Source organism: Numida meleagris, chromosome 1 (genome assembly GCF_002078875.1).
Source record: "Numida meleagris isolate 19003 breed g44 Domestic line chromosome 1, NumMel1.0, whole genome shotgun sequence".
In the NCBI taxonomy this organism is placed as follows: domain Eukaryota; kingdom Metazoa; phylum Chordata; class Aves; order Galliformes; family Numididae; genus Numida; species Numida meleagris.
This window is the reverse complement of record NC_034409.1, coordinates 29636332-29649286: the sequence shown is the minus strand read 5'-3', so window position 1 is coordinate 29649286 and position 12955 is coordinate 29636332. Positions and strand designations below refer to the sequence as shown.

At 40.7% G+C, this 12955-nt stretch overlaps 1 long non-coding RNA gene across 18 annotated transcripts in view; it reads right to left on the bottom strand.

The window, feature by feature from the left end:
• The window catches only part of LOC110392676, a 37660-nt gene continuing 25797 nt past the window's right edge, over positions 1093-12955 (bottom strand). For 6 of the 18 annotated variants that reach the window (XR_002434548.1, XR_002434559.1, XR_002434563.1 and 3 more), the window contains 2 exons: positions 12555-12685; positions 1093-6674 (listed from right to left, as the gene is read on the bottom strand). This is a non-coding gene — a long non-coding RNA (uncharacterized LOC110392676). Of the gene's footprint in view, positions 6675-10388; positions 12686-12955 lie in introns of all 18 variants that reach the window. The other 12 variants (XR_002434562.1, XR_002434558.1, XR_002434557.1 and 9 more) reach the window with 12 other exon arrangements.

The following is a 12955-nucleotide window of genomic DNA, read 5'->3' as shown; positions in this document are numbered from 1 at the left end:
TGTTACATCTATTTTCATTCTTGCCTTGACAGGACAATGTCACAGAAAGTTCTGAAACAATACCTGCTCACATTGGATAAGCACTTTGCTGCTGAGCTATGCACTACAGCTTGCCAAACTTTGTTTCTAAAACATCTGAATTCCAGTGACTCTGCACAGTGCAAGACCATACCGATGATGTCTTCTGAACAATATTTGCAGTCCTTGAAGTGGACATCATCCCAGCCCAAGCCATTACCAGTGAGAGATTACATTGTTGATGTAATTGATTATTTGTCCCGGCACTGAGACAAAAAGAAGAGTACTATGCCAGGACGTATTCTGCTTTGCTTGACTGTATTTTTCTTTTTGTATCCATTAGATTTAAGTGCCAAATTCCTGCTCATTTTTTAAATCAAGTGTTGAAACACTTGTTTTGAAAAGATCTGCCATTGAAATAGCATTCCTTCCTCTTCTGCAATCGCTATTTGAAAGGATAATCTTAGTAGGATCCCAATTCTTAGGCTCTGTCTCTAAATGATCTTACGGCAACACTTGACAGCTGCAATCTTTTAGTCCTAGTAACCAATTCCATTTAAATGTTGTGAAGAGAAATGCAAAATTCACACATGCTCCTTTCGATCAAATGATAGTAAGAAACTTCAGTTCTGTCTTGATAGTCCCCTTGGGAAAAGTACGATAGTGCTCATCCAGATATACCATAATCTAATCAGGTAGAAATAAACACTGGTGTTTCTGAGAGAAAGAATCAAGTGTTGCATTACAAGGCAAAACTAAAGCACATAATGATCTATGTACTTGTGCTAACACATCTGCTAGAAACACAGTGAGGCTTATTTCAGAGCTGAGGACATAGTCAATGAAAATAGAAAATGCAATCTGTGTGTAATGAGGAGATGATCTCAGGTAGAATTCCTTTCCTGCAAATCTTGCTTAGGTGGTGTGCTTAAGGAGTGCAATCTACAAATTTTCAATAATAACTTCTAAATTTGTGGTTGTCAGCCTAACAGATACAATCCATTGGACATTAAGGTCTGAAAGGGACAACTAAGTTCACTTAAGGTTATTTTGTTTCTTAATTCTGTGAGCAACTTTAGTTTTCAGTTCTATTTATTGAGAACATATTTCACAAAGCTGCTTAGGTGCTATCACAGTTTCATGTTGAAATGTGAGCATAGCTGCCGTAATATGGTCTGATTTACAGAATGTCCACACTGACAAGCAAAAGCAACATCAGATTTCATGGACTTTTTTTTCCTGTGGGGAAACAAACACTTAAAAGAAAATGATATATAGTGAAGTCACACATGGGACTGCAGAGCTTGGTCCTTTGTTATAAATCCTGCAGTGGCTCCTTTACTCCAAGGTGAAGAGGTCTAGGTGGCGGATGATATTGCCCCAGAATGATGTATTCATCTATGCTTTTAAGGTAGACTTAGGACCTCCATCACTGGATGCAGTTAGTGGCAGTTGTTTGCATTTCCTTTGGAGCTCAGCTTTTGGGATTGTCATCCCAAACATATGCGATACAATTCTGAACTTGTGTCAATTATTTCATCTTCCCTCCAAGTTCTTTAAATACTTCCAAGCAAGGCTGAATTTAACTACAAAGGAGGCAAATATTTCTATTCTTATTTTACAGATGGACATATTAAGGTGTGGATGAATTTCCTGATCTATGTAATGATGACATATGAGGTTCTGGCAAAAACTACGAAAGAATCTGGATGAATAGGGACAGAATAGTTTTCCTTTACAGTTATCTGAAATATTCACTTCTTGATGTTCTCTTACAGAAAAATCCAAACAAGATGTCTGGGAGAAAAGATGGGGAAATGTAATACAATTTGTTTTTTTTTCACATGATATTCATAATACCTGCATCATTCCGTGTCTGTGTTTCTTCTTAAAATTTATGCTGAAGAAAACCAAAATTATATTACGATCTACTGGAAGGTAACATTGCCCACAAAGTATTTTATTTGTTAAAAATAAAACGCTTAATGACGCATTAGTATTTAAAAGTATTTAACCCTTTCTATCACAAAAACTATGCCACTTGGTACAAAGAAAGAGACAACAGAGAGGAAAGGAATATTTCTTCTCTTTCTTTTCATAAGCTTTCAGAGATAAGACATAAATTACAGTGAAGTTAACAAACACTGAGACCCTTTGGCATTTGACACAAGAGCCTTTTCTCTTTAATTTGGCATCCTAATAATGCTCAGAGTCCCTTCGTTGGAGCAAGTCACTGGCAGATGCTTTATTGTGTCTGTTGTTTCTCCTCTGGGGCTGTACATTAGGTTAAAATATCACAAATAGCTGCTATTAAAGTGTGAGTCACAGTAGCTATAATTTTTCATGACAGCCAAAGAAAATGTGACATGTTTAGGAAACTCTGTCATTGATGCTAACACTCAGATCTTCAGGCAAATGTTTAATGACATACTCAGCATGCTGTGCAAACCCCACTATCTACCAAACAAAAGGTTACCACTAGAGAACTATAAATATTCGGAAATGTCACTAAACAATGGAGCTCTTTTCTTCCTGATCACTGAAGGCAAGATAGGAATCGGACTGATATGAACTCCAAAAAAAAAAAAGAGGCTTTTCACATGCACAGTTATTTTTGCTTGACTCCTGCAAATATTCTGGTTTAGCATATCCACTGTCTGTGCTTAGTTCGGAACCATGGCTTTCCTCTTTTGTTTTGATTTAAGCTGTTGTCTGGCAGTAAGCATCCAGGCTTACCACTGTTCAACTGCTTTTATTCTACTGTACGGGGATGTCAGAAATAACTAACACACACACACCCTCAGAGACTGCACAGCACAAAGCAAGAAATCCTTTCTGCAGGCAGGCAGGCCCTGTGCTATCTGCAATATTGTACTAAGCTCTCATGGTCTTAAGACTCACCCTAATTTATCTTCTTAAACATGACCATGTGCATTTCTTCAGTCTTCGTGATTACTGCTAGAAATGGGGCAATCTTAGCAATACCCATATGACACATAAGGTATTGAGAACACCTGTGACTTATGGATTTTAACACAAGTAATTTAAATTGGTGCGATGTGATCTAAAACTCATACAGACCTGTGTAATATTGCAGCGTATGCATAGACATTTAAAACAACAAAAAAAACAAACAGGAGATTATTCTGTTTCGTCCACACAAAGAAACAGCAGAACTGAAGATATAGCATAAACATGGCGAGGGAGCTCCACTATAGTTCTGGAAACTGCCATGGAAACTGCCCACTTGGCTTCCTTCTGTTTCATGTAGGGGGCAATTGATTTTGCCTTCTACTGTGCAAGAGGGAGCGTCCAGTGGTGAAGAAGAGATGGGCTTTTGAACTGTTCAGCTGTGTGATGGGTCTTAATCATGGTATTATGACAGGTTAAGAGTTTAAGCCGACACAGCCTGGAGATGATGAAGCTGCCTGGGGATGGGAACTCAGTGCAGCATATTAGCACCTAAATCAGAGTTTTGAAATCCTGCAGAGAACTGAACAGAAAGCAAGAGCAGAATGTACAGATATCCCCGTAGATTAAAGCAAAGGAAACTGTTTCATAGATTTCTGTTCTTGGAGGGCAAGAATTGCTGATTGATTTCTTCATCTCCAGAGACAGTGACAGAGGTTTCCATGCTTTAATTTAGATGGGAACAATATCACTGGCGATGAATTGTCTCTTTTAGGCTGCCTCTGCAGTTCCTGTGACAGGGAACCTGGGAGCTGTAGGATTCATTGCAGTACTGTCACAAACCCAAGCTTGGGGAAAGCCAGGGCCTTTGCAGCAATAAACATCAGAGCTGTCACGAAACATCATATTTCCGCCAGGTTGAAATGGGCTGCTACAGCATACCCTACTTGGATTTTCCATTTGCCTTTCTGTGTATCTGAAGTGCATGGCTGTGTTATCAAGTCTTCCAAAAAGCATTGTGTGCTCAAACTGAGCGTGAATCTGGGCTGTCCAGCAGATTGCAGAGTGAGACATGCTCCTCATGCTATGAGCATCTGTGCCGTAAGTGGGAGCCTTCCCCATCCTTAGTGCCAGAATTGTTTCACTGCAGTAGATAGTGGATATAGCAGATGACAACTGTGATGTTCTTGGCAGAGTTGGCAAAGCAGGTTCAGTGGTGGACTCTTGGAGGCGGCGGTTATCTATCTCCGATGACTGCTCTGGGAAACAGTCAGTGAGCTTTGTGAGCTTTGTGTCATTCACTTAAAGACATGCAAAACCAAGAGAGAGCTGGGATTCAGGATTCACCTATATCCTCAGAATTTCATGAAAGCGCATGTTTACATCATCCCTTCCTGACCATTTTGACATAGCCAGACTCTGCATACATTTTCACAATAGCCAGGGAAACCATATCAGGCAATCTCATCACAAGACGGGGCATTTAGTTTTAGTTTCATCAGAGACTGGCTTCAAAATAAACTGAGCAGAAAGCAATGTCAGACTGAGGGCAGCTGCTTCATGGATCTAATGAATAACTTTCTGTGGTGCCAGATAGAATGCTGTGGAGAAAAGGCAGGGGAGCAAAAAAAGGTGTTTCTTCTATTGAGAACAAGAGGGAAGGATGAAGGCACAGACCAACTTCAGAGAAATGCAGAATGCTGTAAATCATTTTTTTTTCATATCCATACGACAGGAAAGTTGGAAATGAGAAATAAGCTCAACTATGGGATTTTACTTCTTGGCAAAAGGAGAAGCTTGAGCAATTAGACCTGCATTTGGGTGACCACCTTTAGAGGGCACGGAGGTGGGGAATGGAGATACCTGTTCGTCGATACTTCTATATCATCTGCATGAAGTAGAACCATGAAGATGTAGCCATGAGTGATGCATCCCAAACTGGACCAGAGAGGCTGAATTCCTCCTATTACAGTGTGAAAGGTTCAGAGATATAAAAGAAAAAAAAATGGATAGAAACAGCTGTACAGAGCAGGGGGAATGTTTTTAAAAAGTCATCAGTATGCCAATTTTAATGATTTCCAGAGAGGTAGGACACCCCAAAGCCACACCTAAGTATATGCGGTGATCCCCACTGCCAGTGCATTTGTGTAGAGGTGCACTTCTGACATTAACAATAGTTTTGCAAGTGGCCAGAGAGAAGCACTGGGACCCCAGGAGGTCCCAGAGGCATAACGTTGTTCTGTGAACAAAGTACAACAGAGGAAGATTGGCAGACATTAGAGAATTACTGTCTGAGCTAACATCAATGAAAGCTTTGATGCATGCCTCTTTCAGGGAATTGCAATAAAAGGTAGAGTGACTGAAGTTGAGGCAGGCTTAAACAAGCATTCAGATACAGTTACTGATACAGATAAGAGACTTCAGGAGCTTGAAAGCAAGAACCTGAAAAATAGATAATTTGGAGAATTGAGAGAGAAGAAATAACATTGGATTGAAAGAAATCCCAGACCAGCCTGACATGAAGAATGAGGAACTCTTAAAAAAATGTTAAACTCCTACAAAAGGAGCTCTTGAGAGGGGGAGAGATAACTTCCTGGATATACGTAAATGAAGCACACCATACACATTGCAAAGAATTATGAGTTTTCACTCTGGTGTCGTGGCTTTTCTGCAGTCCCGCATGCCATGCTCTACTAGTTAAGAGACAGTTCTTAAACTGAAAAGTAGTTTCTATATATCTCATATCTCATAGTTTCTATGAGAAATGAGCAATGAGTTCAGCAGAATATGAATTACTGATCAAAGAGAAAGGGTGCCCAGAACTGAGGGGAGAGTCCTAAATAAATCTAGCTTGATGCTCAGTATTTGTGGACAGAGGTGCCCCAAAATGACAAGCCCAAACAGATAAGACACTGAGCTAGAAGCTTTCTGGAATGAGGCAGTGGTACTCACTGAAGGTAAGGGAGCTGAGCGTCACGTGGCCATAGTGGGGCATGAGTTCCCTGCCTTTGTGCTGCCCTGGAGTTAGAAGGACTTACAACATCTTTTTTTTTGAACAGCAGCAAGCATGCCTTTTGCTCCTTGTAAAAATATGACAGCTTAGAGTACAAGAAGAGGAGATGACCATGTGCAAACACATCCTCCAGCACTGGCCCACAAAATGCAAAGACATGAGGATTTTCAGGTCCAGTTTTCTGACCTTGGAAGGCCTATTTCCAACACTGCTTTTCAATTTTCTATTCAAAAGTCATGGTTTAAAACCATGAAGAAGTACCCATGCAAATATGAAAGGAAGGTGCATTCCTTCTTACTTCTTTTCTATAGCCCAGTAAATCTTGATTTTCTTTTCCCCTGGGCACCAGCAAAACTACAAAGAGAAAGCAGTCAGTCCTAAGATTGCCCATCCTCAGAAGACTGGCCATCTTATTTTGTGAAAAATGCAATTCTGTCAGCGTGTTAGGCATGGCCTGCAAATATCTACAACGTCATGCACCTGAGAGGCTGGGCAGAGGGCCACCAAGTTTATAGACTAGCTACTCAGTCCTGTAAAGAAGGACGAAGCTTAGCTCTAATGTAAATAAGGAAAAAAAAGAGAAAGTTTAGTTGACTGAAGCAATACCTACACAGAGATTGTTAGCACCGCAGTTTTTTTTTCTTAAATCTTCCTTAGTTGTTTAAAATCCTTTGACTCTAATCAGTTCATTACCACCATTTGTCTCCAGCAAAGCAGAAAGAATTGCCATTCCCTAGAATTGAAGGGATATCGTGAGGGGTGTGAAACAGGGATGCCTTAGAGGCATAATCACAAAATGTGCTTCATTTGCAAGTGGTTATTGCCATTTAGGCAAAACTGATAGGATGGATAAAGAAGTTTTAAAAGATCAAACTTCTATGCTGAGGTTAACAGCTGACAACACAGTAATTAAAATCCTGGGTGAAAAACAGCTAGAAAAGCTTAGCAGAAATAAATGTGAAGGAATTTGTGAGGAAATGGTAGAAGACTAAAAAAAAAAGCCAGGAAAAAAGTCTTACCGAGACACTACATACAATAAGGGTTTGGCTTGCAAACCTGTTAAGTCAGTTTCCGGGAATCTCAGCAAATTTCAAAATCAATAGAAACCTATCTTTAATTGACTTGGAACTTAACTAAGACAAATTTGATTTTCCATCTCACAGGTGTGTCTACTTGTTCAGTATTGATGTTAAGACACTCACCAATGTGTTGTCTAATGGGTTGGACTCTGCTGCCTGATTAGTTAGTGGAGACCAGAGAAATTGTTTTCAAGGGTGTTAATTAGCAGATAGAGTATAAAGAGGTATAAAAATATAGAATATATGCCACTATCATGTGATGCAAAGGAAGTTTTAAAAGGAGCTGAATTAAGTAATTTAAGGAATCCTGGATTTTGTGGATAATGGGATGATGTTATATGCTAGATCAATAGATATGGTTCCATTACAAAATCCCTTTGTTCAGAGTCAAAGTTAACCACAGCTCTTTATATCTTCAGCATATACCTCCTTTTTGCAGCAGTCTTCTAACTCTTGCAGAAATTACCAAAAAAAATCACATATTGCAGGTATAAATTGTAGGAAGCCTGGAGAATAATGTCATACAAAATGTAAATTACATTTTAATGATGATTACTGATCCTCTTCTTACACAGACCATTGTAATGAAAGAAATTAGGAAAGAATTTGTGAAGTTTATGAAAGATCCAGGACTGAGTCAATTATATCAAACTTCTAGCATTAGTATTTCAAACAAGTTAAGCTACTCACAAATCATTACAAGACAAATGTGAACTCAGTGAGAGAAATCTTAATCAAATCCTGAGGGGTCTCCAGTATCTCCCTCTTGGGAAAAAGATATGATGCAAATCATATTTCTATTGCCAAAAAAAAGGGAGGGGGGAGGAGACTTTATATAAAGGATCAAGCTAATAATACTCAGAACTGCTGAATGGCAAAAGTGAATCTTCTCACAGCGATTATTACTTCAGACACTTTCACCAACTCTCCTTATTCCCTTGAAGAGGAACAGTAGTCCTCCATTTTAGTTATCATTTAGGCAGAAGAGTAAGTCATCCTCAGTTTGAATAACTAATATTGGGCAGAACTGAGGAGAACAAAAGGTATTTGGAGTCCTAATCCTCACCGACTGTGAGTGATGACAAAACATAATGCATTCCTTTGGAAAAGCCCCCCAGTACTCAGCCCAGGTGATTTATACATCTGCTCCTCTATCAGCTAATGCTCCAGCAATGAAAGAACACTGAAAGAAAATTTGAAACAAAGCAATCCTTTTTCTCATCTATGTACTTGATGCCAGAAGAGTTTGATTAAGCTATGGATGTAGCTGGGCCCTAGACAACTCCCCACTGGATCCTGGAGGGCTGGTCAAGCACAGAATTGAAATGGTTGGAGTATTTTGCATGTAATCATGAAAAAAAATTAAAAAAGGCAAATATTTAACAGTCTTTGTAGAAGCAAAACATCTTCAATTCTTTTATTTTGGAAACAGAGGAATGTTCTTTTTAAGCAGAGACAGTGCAGAATCTCCAAAATGCAACATGCTCCTTTGCAATCTGCCAGGCAGATGGACAAAGAGCCAAGTAGTGCATGCAGGCAGCTTCCTGCCAGGACAGAGGCCAGCAAGGAGCCAGCTGGCTGGGAGACAGGGCGACAGCCAGCCAGAAGCAGCCTATTGTAAGGCATCAGCCATGTGATTCCCAAGGATTCCCACTGCACATCAGACTTTTTGCTGGGGAATACAACATTGCAGGAGTTCCACATGGAGAGTAGGATCGAGTGCACCCTCAGCAAGTTTGCAGATGACGCCAAGCTGAATGGTGCAGAAGGAATGCTATCCAGAGGGACCTGGACAGGCTTGAGAGGTGGGCCCATACCAATCTCATGAAGTTCAACTAGGCCAAGTGCAAGGTCCTGTACCTGGGCCTGGGGCGATCCCAAGCACAAATACAGGTTGTGTGGAGAATGGCTTGGGAGCAGCCCTGAGGAGAAGGGTTTAGGAGTGCTGGCTGATGAAAGACTCAGCATGAGCTGGCAATGTACAATTGCAGGGCTGCATCAAGAGAAGCATGACCAGCAGGTCAAGGGAGGTGATTCTGCCCCTCTGCTCTCATGAGACCCCACCTGGAGCACTACATCTTGTTCTGGGGTCCCCAGCACAAGAAGGAGATCAAGCTCTTGGAGCAGGTCCAGAGGAGGGCCGCAAAGATGATCAGAGGGCTGGAGCACCTCCCCTATGGGGACAGGCTGAGAGAGCTGGAGCTCTTCAGCCTGGAGAAGAGAAGGCCCTGGGGAAACCTTATAGCAGCCTTCCAGTACCTGAAGGAGGCCTACAGGAAAGCTGGGGAGGGACTTTTTATAAGTGCAAGTAGTGACAGGATGAGGGGAAATGGCTTTAAACTAGAAGAGGGTAGATTTAGACTAGATATTAGGAAGAAATTCTTTACTATGAGAGTGATGAGACACTGGAACAGGTTGCCCAGTGAGGCTGTGGATGCCCCCTCCCTGGAAGCATTCAAGGCTAGGCTGGATGAGCAACCTGGTCTAGAGGGAGGTGTCCTTGCCTATAGCAGGGGAGTTGGAACTAGATGATCTTAAGGGTTTCTTCCAACCCAAGCCATTCTATGACTCTTCAATTCTATGAGTCTAGGTGTTCACCAGCCTACTGGGCCAGCCTCAGAGACCTCAGGGTCTCTGAGGAGACCTTTAGAGCAGCCTGCCAAACACTTGTCGAGAGGCAGTGGGTGGAAATATCCTTGTTCTCTCATACTGTTTTTCTGTACTGTTTGACTTCTAAGGTGATAGCTAAGAAGCTAGGAAAGTCACAGACCAGGGTGAAATTTGGGTAATGCTTCCAATACAGGGAAAAACGAATCTTGAAAATGTCTAACCTGCTTTAAATTGCAAAGATACAAATGTGTTTAGAGAGCATGGATCATCTTCACATCTGGAAGTTGTGAAATGCTCTTCTCACCTATGGATAATGCATCTCACACATCATTTGAGGGATGCTTGACAGGCAGTTTTAGCGATAGATCTGAAAAACTCCCATTTTCAACCAAGAACTTTGTTGTTTCTCTGCATCTTAGTAGTCCTATCTAAGGACTCTGCCCACCTGTCCTTAGGCAGAGCATGGACTCTGAATTCCAGTCCAGCACAGAGCCCCTGGAGCAAAAGACAAACCAAGCAGCTCACTTGCAGACATCGCTCACAGAAGCAACATCAAAGCTGCAGCTCTGGTATCAAAAGCTCTTACCGGCTGCACCAGAATAACCTGCACTTCAGAGAAAGAATCATTTAATGCCCATAGCCTTTGCAGTCTGCACTGCAGAATCAAACTCCAGCAGCTGAATTTGTTTTCATTCAAGAAACAAATGAATGCACTCCCCAGTCACAAGTGGATTCCTCTCTATAGGTTCATGCCTTACCAGCAGTTATTCCATACAGGCTCTGCAGAGGCATAGGTCAGGATTAGAGTCAAGGTCTAAGTGATTAACCCGCAAAGAGATGCCCTGAAGGCTTCTCAAGTTTCAGCCTTCAGAAATCCTGTGGTAAATGTGACCTTGTGGAAACTGTCACCAACGGGGCAGCCAGCTGCCAGCCAGCCAGGGGCTCATCTCACAGCTGAATCCACCAAATGAGCACATGTGGGGGAAGAGCAGCATGTTTCCTGCCTGCTGTCTGAAATAGTGGGTTCACCAAAACAGGCAGAAAATGAAGCAACATTGCCTCAAATCATGCATTCTTCCATTCTAAAACTTAGGCAATGCAGCATGTAAAGTCCTTGTGTGGATGTAGCCACAAAGCTGTTCCTTTCTGGACACAGATATTCTGCTAAATGTCCTTTAGAACAGCTACATGCAGCTCAGCACTCTTTTCCCATGTGTAGGCAAACTGAAATTGCACTTCTCTCAATGCCATTTAAATGTTAACCAGAGAGGGTTTTTGCAAGCTTGTCTGCTAAGCAGGAACATGTGTGCTGAGTTCTGAATCCCAAGTCTCAAATCATTTCTCGAGGCTTCCTTAGTGCCCCAAATCCCAAATTGTCTTGTGGCTAGTGAAGCTGCTGTCAGTTGCTCTGATAAGTTCTTGCCCTTCAGTTCCTTATTTCACGTACACTTCAGAAGCAGAGAAGAAATTCAGGTCTAGGGTAAAACAAGTTTAATTTACTGTGACAAATAATACAAAGAATTTCTTTCATGGATTATTCATTTAATATTTAATGCAATAATAACCTCAATTTCTAAAATTTACCTGAAGCTGCAGTATCACCAATTTACTGCACTAGAAAGCAAGAGAATCCAGGGGCACTTGCTACATAATTGAGGTCTCGTTTGCCACAGATTGCACAGGGTCTTATCCATTGGAGTTATGGGGAAACAGATAATTAGCAAGATCTATGGTAACTTCAAGGTGGTTACTGGATGGGAGCTGCCTTCTAGCAGACACTAAAGACAGGGGCAGTGAAAACCTAATTAACATTCAAAAATATTTTAAACAAGGGATGTCACCGTCAGGCTGGGCAAGAGGGAGGGAGTCCTATACTTCCGTGTAACTATATAGCTACATAAAATAACTCTATAAATGATAATGGACTATATTCTGCACAAAAGAAGACAGTTGTTGAATAAAGAAGGCACTTAATTGTACATGAATCTTCCAGCATTAACAAATATCTTTTGAACTAATTTGCATCTCACAAACCTGGTTTGCCGACTGAAATTCTGATGAATTAATGGATCAGTTTTATTCAGTGCTGGTGATTTCCAGAAGCCAACAGACAATTACATTCTATCCATATGTGGATATAGGAGAAGGCTCTTAGTTAAGGTAGTAATTAATGCAACGTAGTGATTAATGCAATAACCAGGGATTACAAAACTGAATGGTACTGATACAGATGAGAGGACTTTTGAGGTTATAATGTGAAGAAGGAGCAGAAAAAAAATCCAGCAAGAATCATCATTAGAGACCTCCATCCCCTCTCTTTGCTCACGGCTACTACAAAATATCATCTTTTATTTGTTTTGGTATAATATTGTTATGTGAGATACAATAGTCTGTAACAATTACAGACTATTGCTCAATTTAAGACAATAATCTTCTGACATTTTGCCACAGGTAGAAAAGGGATGAAAGGCTTGACTCAAACAGTTTGACCATATGATTGACCTAACGCTACTGAGATTTACAGAAATATTTTCATTCATTCTGTAGTATCTGGATCAGCAACTAGTTTAACACATTCAAAAAGCACGCCCATCCTCAGCTTGCTGTAATCAGGGCCCAGTATCCACAAAGAGCTGCTAAAATAACAGAGGCTGAATGCTTTTTCCTACTGCTCTGACAGGAATGGGATCCTGTTCTCTACGCTTCCAGTTGAAATTAAGGTACTCGTAACAACAAGCAGCACTTAGAAAATACAGGGCAGTGTTAAATATTAGAGCAGCTATTAGAGCCAGCTGAATCTCTGCGTACAATATATTTTTTACGCAACTAGAGCTACAGAGATAAATGGCTGGGCTGTGTTTCCATCATGCTGCCAATACTGTCACATGCTAATTCTAACTTAATGCTGTAATTTGTTTACTTACCATTATCCCAGTTCTGATCTCAATGACAGTAATGTAATTTTGGACTTCAGGATCATGTTCTTACCCTCTTTCAGGCTGAAGACAAAGTAGAATGTTTGGTTCCAAATCACTAATAAGTTTTGCTCAAAGGCCTGGTATAAAACAAGTAAATATGACAGGATGGCATTTATTTCCTGATTATATGCAGTAAATAAACTCTCACACGCTTAAAACAAAACTTGGTATTATACTGACATTAGAAAGCCCTCTAAAGTATCCACATGAGGCTACACAGTGTGACCTCAACTAAAGGTGGATCAACCACAGATAATTGAGTCCCCAGGTCTTGCAATAGATAAGACCTCTTAATTTTTGAATGATTTTATGCTGATTACTTTATTTACTAATTAAGAGAGCCTGAT